Genomic DNA, 12,769 nt, shown 5'->3' with positions numbered 1-12,769 from the left:
GGAGATAGGTAGTGCAGGATTCTAACGTGGCTATCCCTTTCTTGAAAAGGTATGTTGTTTTTGAAAACGTACTGGGTGATGGACACTGAGGGGAATGGAGCATGAACAGCCACGTTTCTGGCACCAACGCTGATTTGAATGTAAAGAGAGTCACGTCAGGTTATGAACGACTGTGATAGGGGACTATCTCGTTAGAGACACAGACAGTAGTTTCTGTGCCCAAGAGCACATGTTGCCTCACTGCTGTCAGGATCAAAGATATCTCGGAGAGGGTTCAGATATATTCTCAAAGAGGAGTAGGACCAACAGTAGGTCGTTTTTTCATTGGAACTGACGACATAGGAAGGAAGAAAGATGAAATTCTGAAGGAGAATGTAAGAGATAATGCATGAAATTGAAAAGAGAGACCTGAGGTTTGTAATATCTGGATTACTCTTGTTGCCACGGGCAACTGAGTGTAGGAATAGCAGGATAGAGCAGATGCATATGTAGCTGAGGAGCTGATGCAGGGGAGAAGAGATCACATTTTTTTGATCTTCGGATACTTTTCTGTGGTGAAGTGACCAGGATAAGGAGGACAGATTGCACCTGAATTGGAAGAGAGCTAATTAACTCTCAGGAAGATTTGCGAGAGTTGCTCGGGAATATTTAACTATTAAGGATGGAGTGGGCATGCAAGGATTTTGTGGGGCTGGGGGGGAGCTGTTGGTTGTGGCCAGGGAGATAGTGAGGAAAGAGACCAGACTGAGATTGATACCGTTGGGAAAATTCAGGGCAGGCAGGAACAAAGCAGAGAATGAAGAAGGACTGACAAGTTAAATTGCATTTATTTCTAGACAAGATGCCCAACAGGGAAGACAAATAAACTGAGGGTGTTGATAGATACATGAGATTGGAATTTCATAGCAGTTACAAAGGTATTTTTCAGGGATGGATATGGCTGGCCGATTAAAGTTGCAAGGTAGATATCCTGTAGGATGGAAAGAACGGACGAAAGAGAAGAGGGGGATTTGCTTTCTGATAAGTGATTATATTTCGGATGCACTTAGCGAAGATATCTTGGGATTACATCTACACAAGTCATTTCTTTGTCACTGAGAAATAAGGTTGAGCTGATTGCATTATTGGGACTGTACGACAGACCCTTCAAGAGTCAGTAGGAAATCGAGAAGCACATTTGTAAAGGGATCTCAATTAATTGTGAGAATAGTAGTGTGGTAATTGTAGGTGATTTTAACTTTCCAAAGATAGAGTTGGACTTCCACATTATTGAGTGCTTGGATGAAAAAGAATTTGTTAAGTGTGCCTATTAAAATTTTCTGATTCAGGATGTGGATGTATCTGCAAGTGAACGTGCAAAACAAGTGACAGAGGGATAGTTGGGGGAGCAGTTTGGGGTCAGAGACTTGAGTTCTGTTAGTTTAAAATAATGACAGAAAAGTATCGACTGAATTTAAATGTTAAAGTTCCAAATTGAAGGAACACTATTCGGCAAGAACTTTCAAAAGTTAATTGGAGGGCGATGTTCTCACGAAAAGGAACAGCTGGAAAATGAGAAGCCTTCATACATGAGATAATGAGAGTCCAGAAAGAGTACATTCCTGTTTCGGCAAAGGAAAAGCTGGCAGGTCCAGGTTTTGGTTCTGAAAAATAATGAAGCATACATCAAGTGTAGATAGCACGGGTTGAGTGAATCCATTGAAGAGTAGGGGTGTAAAAGGGGACATAAGATAAATTTGGCAAATAAGGCTTTGGAGAATCTAAGGGGATTTCGTAAATACAGTACTGACAAAAGGGCTTCTAAGGAGAGAATGAGACACCTCAAATATCAGCAAGACAGCCTCTGTGTGGAATTTCAGGAGACGGTGGTGGAAGGGGGTATACTAAACACGGATTTTGCATGAGTGTTTCGTGTGGAGATATACATGGAGGATATAGACTGGGGGGAAATAGATGGTGTCATCTTAAAACATTTCCATATAACACAGGAGGTGGTGATAGATGTCATAAAATACATCAAGTTGGATAAATCCGCAGGGCCTGATTAGGTGTACCCTCGAAATCTGTGGGAAGGTAGGGAAGTGATTGCTGGCCCATTGTTAAAATACTTGGATAATCAATAGTCACAAATGAGGTGTCGGAAGACTGGATGTTGGCTAATTTATTACCAATATTTGAAAAAAGGTGGTAAGGAAAAGTTGGGGAACTATAGATCAATGAGCGTGACATTTGTGATCGGCAAGTGATGAAGGGATTCCTGACGGATTTATATGTACCCTGCATTTGGATAGGCAAGGACTGAATAGAAAATTTCAACATGATTCTGTACGTGGGAAATCACATCTCACTAACTTCATGGTGAGATCCTGGGGAGTGCTACTGAATAAATCGACCTTGAAGTGCAGTTTCATAGTTCCTTGGAAGTGGAGACTTTGGTAGGTGGAATAGTGAAGAAGACGTTCAATATGTGCTCCTTTATTGGTCAGAACATTTAGTATAGGAATTGTGGTCATGTTGCGGCTGTACAGGACACTAGTTAGGTCACTTTTGGGAAAATTGTGTGTAATTCTGATCTCACTTCAAAAGGAAGCACGGTGTGAAACTTGAAAGTGTTCATTAAATATTTGCAAGGATGTTGCCAGGTTTGGAGGGTTTGAGCTATTGTTAAACGTTGAATAGGTCTGGTCTTAATGAGGCATTGGAGGCTAGGGATAACCTTATAGCGGTTTATAAAATCCCAAGGTCATGGATAATGCAAATAGACAAGGTATTTTCCCTGGTTTGTGGGAGTCCAGAGGTAGTGAGCATAGATTGACAGTTGGAGGGGAAAGATTTAAAAGGTAAAACGTCTTTCACACAAAAGCTAGCACATGTATGGAATGAACTACCAGAGGAAATGATGGAGAATGATGAAATTACAACATTTACAAAGCAACTGAATGGAAAATTGAAGGGGAAAGGTTTCAAGGGATATGCAGCCAAATGGGAGTAGATGATGATTGAATATCTGGTCGGCATGGACGATTTGGACCAAAGGGCCTGTTTCATGCTCTATATATCTATGACCCCAATCCAGCCCAGTATGCTTAGAGCCGACAAACAAATGCTTCATAGCTGATAAATATCAATACTAGAAATTTCAATTTCCTATTGGAAATCAATCCACTTGCAATGAGAGGGCCTGGAGTGAGGAGGAAACGAAGTTGATATTTCGATTTCCTTGACAAATGTTCAGATGAATGTCTTTGGATGAAGAATGATTTCATTAATTCTGTTTCTGTCTCCCCGATGCTGCCATACCTGCTGGATTTCGCCAGCTATGTCTGTTTCTGTTTCATATTTCCAGTATCCACAGGCTTTGATTTATTTCAGGAAAATCGTTCCCTTCCCAACCTATTTCCCAGAAGTCGGCATGGACGATTTGGACCGAAAGGTTTGTTTCGATGTTGTACCTTTCAATGATTAAGACTCTATGACCATTGTACAGAAAAGGTCCACCAAGCGTGTGCTACTGAAGCTGGATGAAATCTAGTCTCGGCCCAGGTAGCTTTTAAAAGTTGTGATGTCTCCCGCCTCAACTAGCCTCCAAGCACTGAATTACAAGAATGCCACCACTATCTGAGTGAAAGCCATTTCCTCAAATCACCACCAAAACCTTTGCCTTTCACCTTAAAACTATGGCTTTTTACCATCGGTTAATTCCCTGACTCAGTTAGATGTGAAGACCTTCCATTTCTCTGTGGGCAGATGCGGAGAATGTTTGACAATTAATTTTTTTATTTGTATTTTACCTTCTGAGTCTTTCTGTTAACTTCCTGCTGATTTTGGTTCTCACATGGGGAATGAGTGACATCTTGAACTGCAGAACGTGCTGTCTGTTGGCGAAGGCAATATCAGATCTACATTTCATTCTCACTAACATTCTGCTGTGACGATTGTAAGTACTTTCCTACTGAGAGTTTTTCCCTGGACATCACCTATTGGAACGATGTTGTGAAACTTGAAGGGATTCAGAAAAGATTTACAAGGAGGTTGCCAAGGTTGGAGGATTTGAGTTACAGTGAGAGGCTGAATAGGCTGGGCTGTTTTCCCTCTCTCTGATAAATTGTTTAAAGAGGCATTTTCAGCAAACGGCAACAAATACGGGGAAATAGATTGGGTAATTTGAAGGCTTGGCTTGTTGCTCTTGTCAAAAGGTTTTGAAATAGTGGTTTATAGCAGGATGAAGTAAGATGTGCAGCATATATCTGACAACTTGTTGAACAGAGACGGGAGGTACAGAAGAAAGCTGTGGGAAACACAAGTGAGCGCCATCTTTTGGAACATCTGCTTTTTGCTTGTCAACCTGGGGAGAGTGCGAACGCAGTCTCCCACTACCACAAATTTTGCAGTCGAGTTTCCCACATTTGGGGACATCGCAGGCGTCAGCACACAGGAAGTGCAATGGGATAGCCTCGTCCTGGGAGAACTACTTTTTTATGTCAAAAATATACTTTATTCAAAAAATAATTTGATGGTCTCTACAGTTGGTCATGCCATACAAACAGATACATTTGCATACAGCGATCGAAATTTATCATTGTATATACATGTCCATACATTTAGCCGAGACGTCAGCTGAGCCCAAATGACTGCGTGGGCCCCCTGTTCTTCTTAAGCAGGCAGATGTTACACGGTGGTCTTTCCCCACCACGCCTTGGCAGTAGCTGGCCCAAGTTTCAGCGCGTCACTCAACACATAGTCCTGGATCTTGGAATGTGCCAGTCTGCAACACTCAGTCGGGGTCAACACATTCAGCTGGAAGATCAACAGGTTTTGGACCGCCCAGAGAGCGCCCTTCACCAAATTGATGATCCTCCAGGCACAGTTGATGTTTGTCTCGGTGTGCATCCCGGGGAACAGACCGTGGAGCACGGTGTCCCGCATCACAGCGCTGCTCGGGATGAACCTTGACAAACACCACTGCATTCATCTCCAGACTTCTTCTGCGTAGGCACATTCCAGAAGGAGATGTGTGACAGTCTCGTCCCCCCGCTCGAGGGCAGCGTGCGGTGCAGCTGAGAGTCCAGGCATGCATAAAGGATCTGACAGGCAGAGCCCTTCTCACCACCAGCTAAGCCATATCGTGGTGCTTGTTAGAAAGTTCTGGCGATGAGGCATTCTGCCAAATGGCTTTGACAGTCTGCTCAGGGAACAGCTAGATAGGATCCGCCCTCTCCTTTTCCCGAAAGGTCTCAAGGACACTACGTGCTGACCACTTCCTCATGGACTTGTGGTCAAAGGTGTTTTTCGTCATAAACTTCTCCACGAAGGACAGGTAAAACGGAATGGTCCAACTACTCGAAGCGTTCCGCTGCAGCGAGGCCAGACCCATCCTTCACAGCACCAGGGACAGGTAGAACCTCATTACATAGTGACAGTTAGTGTTTGCATACCGGGGATCCACGCACAGCTTGATGCAGCCACAGACAAAGGTGGCCATCAGGGTGAGGGTGGCATTGGGTGTATTTTTCCCCCGTTGCCCAGATCTTTGTACAATGAGTCCCTTTGGACCCGGTCCATCTTTGACCTCCATAAAAATTGGAAGATGGTCCGGGTAACTGCAGTGGCACAGGTTCTGGGAGCAGGCCAGACCTGTCCTCGTACAACAGCAGTGACAGTGCCTCACACGTGATGACCAGGATATATCCCGCGATGGAGAGCGACTGCAGCTTCCATCTGCCCAGTTTCTGCCTCACTTTGTTGATACGCTCCCCGCAAGACTTGGTGCACGCCCCAGAACTCCCAAACCAAATACCCAACACATTCAAGTGGTCGGTCCTGACGGTGAAGGGGATCGAGGAATTGTCGGCCCAGTTCCCAAAGAGCATGGCCTCGCTCTTGACACGGTTTACCTTGGTCCCCGAGGCCCGTTCGAACTGGTCACATGCACACGAGTCTGCACACGGACAGCGGTTCAGAGCAGAACTCGGCATCGTCATCCACGTACAGGGAGGCCTTGACCTGCAGGCACCCGATGCCAGGAATGGTCACCGCTCTCAGACTCGCATCCTTCCTGATGGACTCGGAAAATGGCTCTATGCAGCACACAAACAAGGCAGGTGAGAGAGGGCAGCCCTGCCTGACTCCAGATCTGACTGGGAAGCTATCTGATTCCCACCCATTGATTGAGTCTGCATTGACAATGTTGGTGTAGAACACTCTGATCCAATTGCAGATTCCCTCCGCAAAGTCCATTTTGGAGAGAACATCTCCCATATACCTGTGTGATACCCTGTGAAAAGCTTTCTCCGGGTCCAAGCTGATCAGGCAGGTGTCCAAATCTCTGTCATGCACGTATGCGATCGTATTCCTGAGGAGTGCGACTCTCAGCAATCTTCCTGCCAGGTACAGCACAGGTTTGGTCAGGGTGAATCACCAACTCCAGAGCAGACCTGACCCAGTTGGCGATGACCTTTGACAGAATTGTATAATCCGCATTCAACAGTGAGATTAGTCTCCAATTACTGAGTTCCTCCCTCTCTCACTTCCGCTTGTAGATGAGGGTGATGATGCCTTTCCTCATGGATTCACTCATGGTACCTGCCCGAAACATACTGACATACACCTCCAGCTGGTCCTGGCCAATCAAGTCCCACAGAGTGGAATAGAGCTCGACCGGTAAGCCGTCGCTTCCGGACGTAATATTCTTATCGAACCTTGAGAACCTTGGTCAGCTCGTCCAGAGATAGCGGCTGGTCCAGCCTCTCCCGTGTTCTGTCGTCTAAGACCTTCGTGATAGAGTTCAGGAACGTCTGGGAGGCCACGCTGTCAGTCGGCTTCGTGTCATACAGACTGGCATAGAATGATTTACTGATCCTCATGATGTCAGCCTGAGATAACGTTATCGAGCCATCTTCTTCCTTCTGGCTGCTGAGCACAGACCTCTCTTTGTGCACCTCCTGGAAGAAGAAACGTGAGCACGTCTCGTCCTGCTCCACCGAGCAGACCCTAGATCGGAAGATTATCTTGGAGGATTCAGCGTCAAAGAGCGAGGCTTGCTGGCCCTTCATCTCCTTGAGGTCTTCCGTGACATCGACACCCCATCGTCTGCAGCAGGAGCAGGTTCTGCATACTTGACTGGAGATGGGACAGATTCCCCGTCTCTTTCTCGCCTTCTGAGCACCTTTGAGGATGAAGAACCTCTTGTTGTTCTCTTTTACTGTTTCCCACCAGTCCGCTGGGGTCTCAAAGAGGAGCTTCACGGTTCTCCAATCTGTGTAGGCCCTCTTGAGCTCCTCAATGTTTCCCGGGTCTTCAGCTTTGTGTTCAGCTTCCACATTCCCTTACCAGCCCGCTGCTCGTCCTGTCGCTGACAGTCGGCCAGCAGGAGGCAGTGGTCAGAGAAGAACACCAGCTTGACGTCAATGGATCTGACCGACAGCATTCGGGCAGTTCACATCCGCTGCTTCGAACCTGCAGTATTCCAACAAATCTTCTTCATGAAACCATCCGATCGACTAGTGTGCGCTCCTCCACCATCTTCACAGTCACCCTGACTGTTTTGCGAATGCGCTGAGAGCGGCTGCTGAGGCCATAGCTCTGAGGTTGGCTGGTATCTGAATTGGCGTTAGGCCGAAGCCAGCATAAAGATCCACCAAGAGAAGGTCAGCATCAAACGATCCTCCAACGTCAAATCACGATCCAGTGATAGTGTCCAGCGGCTCCGACGACTCGCAACACGATCCCCGTGGTTTCTCCCCCGCCAGCACATGTCTGCTGCATCGAACCTGCAGCACTCGAGCAGAATCTCTTCCTCTGGTCATCAGAAACTACATATAATCCGAGCCAAAAGGCTAAGATGCAATACACACAAAGTTCCAGGAAGAGCTTTGTTTAATTGCAGGTGCATTATTTTGCAGACAATTTGAACCCCCGTACAACCCCCTTCAGACTGCCTCCTGTAATACCAGAACAAAGCCCCAGTAATGTATCAGAAGCTTTCTGCTCTCAAACACTGTTCACAAAGGGAGGTGAACGCCAATAAAAGCTATTTTTAAGCTTTGCTGGTGATTCTTGAACGATATTTTGAACTCACATTTTTCCTAATTCCGACAAATTGAATAAACCTTCTTTTTTGTGAAACAGCGGGCTTGCAATCTCCCACCCTCTGTGTTGCACTAGTTGCAGATAAATTGCTTCAGGAGATCTCACGGTTAAGATTAAGGATTCCAGACAAAATAAATATTTCTCAACTTTGCTTGAATGTCACATTTAACTGAGAGCACCACCTTCATGGATGCACATTCCACGTTTTCAACACCCTCTGTTGTTTCGAAAAACACTCGCCTGTGACTCAATTGTCAATATTATTTTCATATGTATTTGATTTACTTGCTTCCTTATACTAATAATGAAACGTGTTTTACAAGCTGAGATCCCCTAAGTGTGGAAACAGGCCCTTCAGCCCCACCATTACACATAGGCCCTTAGAAGAGTCATCCAACCAGAACCATTTCCCCTCTGACTAATGCAACAGGCAATTTTAGCATGACTAATTCACTTAATCTGCACATCGTTGGACTGGACGAGGAATCCGGCGCAAACCCACGCAGGCACTGGGGAGAACATTCAAACGTTACACATTTGTGCGAGGCTGGAATCAAACCTACGGTCGTGGCGCTGTGAGGCAACAGTGCTAACCACTGAGCCACCCTGCTTACTCCCAAATGGCATCTCTTTAAACCTCGCCTGTCCTTCTAATTTCCAGAGCAACTTTACAGTTCTGTAATGCCTGTGCCCTGTGGCTTTGAGAGCGCAAGATAATTTTAATTTTAAAATTTCTACTTTATTCATTAAAATGTCTCTACATGTGTATATTTTTATCAGGGTACAGCAGCATATCAAAGAAATTAATAAACATCGGAGTTTTACTCTAATCAACAAACAGAGAAAAGGCATCTCTTCTTTTTACATGATTGCATTTTCAGAAGGTGATAAAGAGGTTAGTACGACCCAGATGATAACGGGTCAAACTGAAGATCACGCTGTTCTCCCTGCTCCCAACGTTTCTGATTCCATGTGCTGATGTTCTCTCTGGAGTGCGTGAGGGATCCCTCTGGTCTGAGTTGCTTTACTTAACTCGTTGACAGGCAGGAGGCTGGAAGAATACAGCAAGCCAGGCAGCTTCAGGAGGTGGAGAAGTCAATGTTTGGGGTCTGACCCTTCATCAGGACTGGGCTTTTAACTAGTTACTGGGTCACCTCCGAGTGCTGTTGGGCAGCAACGGTTTGATGTAAGAATGTAACTTGCATAAATTAATAACTTGATGTTAATTTACATTCTATCGCGGGAAGACTGCTGCTAAAGACAGTGTCGGATATTATAATTTCCCTATTGACTGAGTGGACGCTAAGAGCCAAACTGTTTCGATAGCAGTTCGACTGAAACTCAGACATATGTTACATCCGAAACCTTGCAGCGTTGTCCTGTCAACAGCTGTTCAATCAATCACGCTGAATGGCCTGTATATCTGTCTGACTTGATCCAAGTAAATACTGCAAGCTTCCTGCCTTCATACTGCAGTTCCCACTGTCCTATTAAAACCTATCCAATATCAGGGTAACAGGTTTGCGTACCTGTTGGTCTGGCCCTGATCCAACTTAGTTATCCAGTTTTCCCAGCAGGCCATTCAATTGGCCAATATTGTTTTCAGAATCCCAAATGAGCTGTAATTTCTTTAAAAAGGGACAGAATAGCAGACGATGACATATCCCTCCCAGATCGTCTCAACGCCTCATACCCTCGCTTTGTGCAGAATTTCGGCGGAGAGTTAACACCTATTCCGACAAATACTGACGAAACTATCACAGCAGTCACTGAATCAGAGGTCAGATCAGCTTTCATTGATTTGAATCCAAGGAAAGCGATGGGACCAGACATAGTACCAGGCCGTGCACTCAGAGCACGCACAGATCAACTGGCAGAGATTTTCTCGAGCATCTTCAACCTCTCCCTTCAACAGGGCTAACGTCATCCCTGTGCCGAAGAAGGCTCATGCAGCATGTCTCAATGACTACTGCCCAGTGGCCCTAACTTCGGTTGTCATGAAGTGCTTTGAAAGGTTAGTCATGGCATTAATCAACTCCAGCCTTCCCACTGCACTTGACCCATTCCAATTTGCCTATCGGACCAACAAATCCACATCAGATGCCCTATCACTTGCCCTTCACTCCTCCGTAGAACATCTTGACACCAAGAACAGCTACGTAAGAATCCTACTCATTGACTACCGGTCAGTCTTCAACACTAATATCTCCTGGAGACTGATTACTAAATTTAGTGATCTCAGACTGAACCCCACTCTCTGGAACGGGATCCTCAGTTTCCTGACCCACAAGCCACAATCAGTGAAGATTGGGGGCAATATTTCATCGTCCCAACACTCTACACTGGAGCCCTTAGGGATCTGCACTCAGCCCACTACTGTACTGACTGTATACCCAAGACTGTGTCGCCAAATACCGACTAATGTCATTTACAAGTTCGTTGATGACACCACTATAGTCGGTCGAATCTCAGATGGCAATGAAACAGACAACAGAGAGAAGGTGGAAGACCTGGAAAAATGGTGCACTGCGAACAACTTCGCTCTGAATGCCTGGAAAAACAAAGGAATCCATTTGTGACTTTCAACGGGATGTTCCTGATTCCCCCTCCTCACTCCCCACCCACACACACACATTAACAGCACAGAGGTGGAACGAATGGAGAGTGTCAAGCTCCTGGGTGTGGTCATCCACAACAAGCTTTCTTGGACTCTTCGTGTGGACACACTGGTTACAAAGGCTCAGCAATATCTGTTCTTCTTCAGGCAGCTGAGGAAATGTGTCATGATGGTAAATAACTTTGCCAACTTTTATTGGGGCGCCATCGAGAGCATTCTGTCTGGGTGTATCACTACCCGCTATGGCAACTGTACCATTCAAGATCGGAGACGGTTACAGACAGTGGCGAACTCGGCCCGGACAATCACAAAGGCCAACCGCCCGTCTGAACAATCCATCTACCCAGGCCCACTGTCCAGGAAAGGCCGCCAGCATTCTCAAAGATCCATCCCATCCTGGAAATGTTTTGCTCCAACCTCTGACCTGGTCGTGTGTAGCACTAATGTTCCTGCTAAGGCCCTCAACATAATCTAGCAGGGCAGTAACAGCAATACCCGATGCATACCAGGACTGCGTTACTGTGTGCATCATGCCCGTCTTGCCCATGTGGTCAATGCCATGGGCTGTGAAGGTCAGTGAGTGGAGGTGGGTTCTTGGGTAAATGATGTGGTGATCAGGGTATCTGAGCAGCTGTAGGGAAGGAGACTGCATGGTCCCAATGCGGGGCCCAGCTCTCCTTTCCTTGCGGTGGAGCAGCCTGTTGGGCAGCTGGCACAGCCGCCATAAAGTCAGACAATACTGGACTCTTTACTATTCTGGGCTGGGCTGGAGGTGAGTGGTAGAGGGCCAGTGTGCCCCTCCCAGGCTCCTGGGTCAGCTGAAGCATTCCCCAGGGTGACACGGTCAGTGCCAGAGGGATGGGCAGGGCATTTTATCATCACTAGGGTGGAAGGTAAGAGGACAGCTTCCATGGGGTTAGAGACCAGTGCAGCGTGTTGTAGGGGCCTCCCTGCTGACGAGATGAAGCTTCTCTGTTTGCAGAGTGGGCCAAAACCATGGACAACTCTGAAGGCAAATCTACAGGCAGTATCAATGCTTGCTGTGTGACCTTTTATCTCTCTCTATGTCACTTTTCTCTCTCTGTCTGTCCATTTTCTCTCTTTCTCTGTCCCTTTTCACTCTCGCTCTCGCTCTCCGTCCCTTTTCTGTCTCCCTTTCTCTATGTTTTTCTCTCTCTCTATGTCCTTTTTTTCTCCCTCTCTCAGTCCCTTTTCTCTCTCTCTGTCCTTCTCTCTCTCTCTCTCTTTCTGTCCTGGTTTTCTCTCTTTCTCCCTCTGTCCCTTTTCTCTCTCTCGCTCTCCGCCCCTTTTCTCTCTCTCTGTCCCTTTTCTCTCTCTCTCTCTCTCTCTAAGTCCATTTTCTCTCTCTCTGAGTCCATTTTCTCTCTCTCACTCACTCTCCATTCCTTTTCTCTCTCTCTCGCCGTCCCTTGTTTCTCTCTCTGTCCCTTTTCTCTCTCTATTTCCCTTTTCTCTCTCTCTCCGTCACTTTTAGAAATCAAATGCCACAGTCAAATCCTCTAGTCCGACAGCAATTGTGTCATGCTCGAAGAGGTCTGTACAATTTCCATCAATGTCTCTGTGATCTGCTCCCTTCTCTCTCGGAAGTATCACATTCAGGCCGTGTGATATTTGGAGTGCTGCCAGACTATTTGGAATCTATGTTTTATCCATCTCTGTACTGTTCAGTTGTTCAACAATCGTAGTTTCAACTGGACCAATGTCAACATCTTCTAATTTAGTAAAGACAGCAGCAAAATATTAATTTAGTATCTCCACCATAATATTTGCTAGTAAGCAGCTCACCCTCCGTGTTCCTTATTGACCCCACACTCTCCTTCACTAATCTTCTCAATTCATCTGCAAATATGTTATAATAACAGAAAGCAATGTTATCATTTCTTGATGAATTTTATTGCACGTTTAGTGATATAACTGGATGGACAGTGTCAGAAAGAGTGAGGTCAGCGATGTACCTGTTGTTATAATTTGCGATTTCCGGATGAGTCTCATGGTGTTAGAATGGGTAGCATCTGTGACAGATTGCAGATTCTGCTTCTTTCG

The 12,769-nt window shown here is 46.0% G+C and overlaps 1 non-coding gene across 1 annotated transcript; it reads right to left on the bottom strand.

Moving 5' to 3' along the window:
* Nucleotides 1-4,347: 4,347 nt before the first annotated feature.
* Nucleotides 4,348-4,509, bottom strand: LOC132834600 (U1 spliceosomal RNA). The gene has a single exon (XR_009647229.1). It is a non-coding gene; the product is annotated as a U1 spliceosomal RNA (small nuclear RNA).
* Nucleotides 4,510-12,769: the final 8,260 nt, after the last annotated feature.

This window comes from Hemiscyllium ocellatum, chromosome 40, assembly GCF_020745735.1.
Source record: "Hemiscyllium ocellatum isolate sHemOce1 chromosome 40, sHemOce1.pat.X.cur, whole genome shotgun sequence".
Lineage (NCBI taxonomy): Eukaryota > Metazoa > Chordata > Chondrichthyes > Orectolobiformes > Hemiscylliidae > Hemiscyllium > Hemiscyllium ocellatum.
Note: the sequence above shows the minus strand (reverse complement) of the source record. Positions and strands in the feature narration are given on the sequence as shown.